The sequence below is a fragment of the Petaurus breviceps genome, unplaced genomic scaffold (assembly GCF_028583685.1).
Source record: "Petaurus breviceps papuanus isolate PSGF00001 unplaced genomic scaffold, PetGlider_PUasm1.0 98, whole genome shotgun sequence".
In the NCBI taxonomy this organism is placed as follows: Eukaryota; Metazoa; Chordata; class Mammalia; order Diprotodontia; family Petauridae; genus Petaurus; species Petaurus breviceps.
In genome coordinates, this window is record NW_027187460.1 from 59,382,070 (window position 1) to 59,384,564 (window position 2,495).

The window sequence follows — 2,495 nt, forward strand, 5'->3', positions numbered from 1 at the left end:
TTCCTTCCTTCCTTCCTTCCTTCCTTCCTTCCTTCCTTCCTTCCTTCCTTCCTTCCTTCCTTCCTTCCTTCCTTCTTGAAACATTTCTTCCATTCTTTTGTTTTCTATTGTAAATGGAGAGTCATTCCTCCAATCCTTTCACCAACTTGACTTTGTATACACGTAGATATAAATTAGCTCTGGAGGAAATACAGTCATTACAAGTCATTGGAACACCTTCATTGCCTTCCCTACTTGCAAAAAATTGAGATCTTTAGTTTTTTGTGATCTAAGCACATAATAAATGCTTTTTTGATTGACTGATTGATTGCCTCTAATTTATACCATTAACTGCAGCAGGCAACTGCCTATTTTTCATACCTGGTTTTTTTTTTCATACCTTCCAACATTGGGAGACTATTATTAGGGGTTCCTTAGAAAGACTTTTTACATAAAGTACTTTCCAGGCTTTTCTCATTTGGTATTGTTTGTCAATGTATGTTTGATCAGCAATTATCTTATTCCTGTCAAGGAAACTCATGTAAACATTGACCACAATGAAGGAAGGAAAAGAGTATTTACTAAGCTTCTACTATGTTCTAGGCACTTTTCTAAATACTTTTCCAAACATTTTTTTCATTTGACTTTCACAATAACCCTGTGAGGTAGATGCTTTTATTATCATCCCCAGTTTACAGTTGAGGACAGACAGTAGTTAAATGACTTGCCCAAGGTCATACAAGCCAATAGGTATCTGAGGCCAGGATTTAATCTTAGGTCTTCCTGACTCCAGCCCCAGTGATCCATCCACTGTACCAGTTAGCTGTATGGTCCTCTGCTATCTACAAGATCATGTACAGAAATCCAACTTCCAGGGACAGTAACAATAGTGAGGCCAAAAAAAAAATATATATATATATATATGGTGCAATCCTGTATAATCTCTGTTACCAGGAAGACTGAGGCAGGCCAATTGGCTGAGTTCCTGAGTTCTAAGCTTCAGTGTGCTAAGCAGATCAGGTGCCAGTACTAAATTAGTCACTGGGAGCAGAGAATCATGAAGTTGCCTTTGTTGTTCAGTCATTTCAGTCCTGTTCAACTCTTTGTGACCCAATTTTGGGTTTTGTTTTTTTTTTTTGTCAAAGATGCTGGAGTTTCTCATTTCCTTCTCTAGTTTATTTTACAGATGAAGAAACTGAGCCAAACAGGGTTAAGTGACTTGCCCAGGGTCACAGAACCAGTAAGTATCTGAAGTCAGATTTGAACTCAGGTCTTCCTGACTCTAGGCCAGGCACTCTATTTACTGCACCAATTAGATGGCACTGGGACATACAGCTAGTGATGATTGACAACTCTATTGTCCTTACATACTTCTGGCTTCTCACCCCTTAGCTTCCGTCAAAAGTTATCTTAATCACCACCTTCTACATGAGACCTTTCCTTATGCCCTAGCTGCTGATGCCACCTGAAAAATTATCTTGGATTTTCTTTGTATGAATTTTGTGTTTATTCATACATGCATTTTTCTGGCCTCAAACACTAGGCAAGTCATTTGACCCTGTTTGTCTCAGTTTCCTCATCTGTAAAATAAGTTAGAGAAGGAAATGGCAAACCACTGCAGTATCTTTGCTAAGAAGACCCCAAATGAGTCATAAAGAGTTGAACATGAGTGAAAACTGAACAAAAATGTTTTTTTCTCCTAATAGGATAAGATTTCTTAAGAACAACACTACAAAAAAATACCATTGAATTCTGTGTAATTATAATGACCCAGCATGACTTTGAAAAAGAGATGGAAAAAATTCATCTCTTTCCTCTATCTGCAGAGGTGGGGGACAATGGGTATGAAACACTGTCATATATCATCAAACAGCTAATATATTTACTAATTTTACTCAGTTGCTTTTATTCTCTTTTTTTCTTTAGTTTTTTAAAAACTCTATAACTTTTTGGTAGAGGAGAGATATTTTTAGAGAAAAAAAGTGATGTAAACATTTTTGAAAATTTAAGTGAAAAAAAGAGAAGGATGTAAAGTCTTTAAGAGAAGGAATGGGACTTTAAAAAAAATTTTTTTGGAGGGGGAAAGGCAGAACAACTGGGGTTAAGTGAATTTGCCTAAGGTCACACAGCTAGTATGTATTAAGTATATGAGGTCAGATTTGAACTCAGATCCTCCTGATTTCAGGGCCAGTGCTCTATTCACCTAGCTGTCCCTATTTTTGGTTTTATAAATTCCAGAGTGTAACATAATGCCTGGCACACTATTCTGGGATAGGCCTGACTCAATCCATCCCCCCTGGTAGTTTAGATTCAATACTGGAACAAAATGAGATGCTTATAAGTCATTCAATAATTAAGAAAAAGATATTTGCTTAGCCATAGCAGTAGGAGAATATTCAACAAGGATTGGCATTGAAGATATACTGTTGATTCAGCTGAGAAAAGTGCCCTTACCTGAATGACCCATAATGATTCATATCAGCCAAGCATCAGAAGCAACAGGAGCTCCTCAGGCC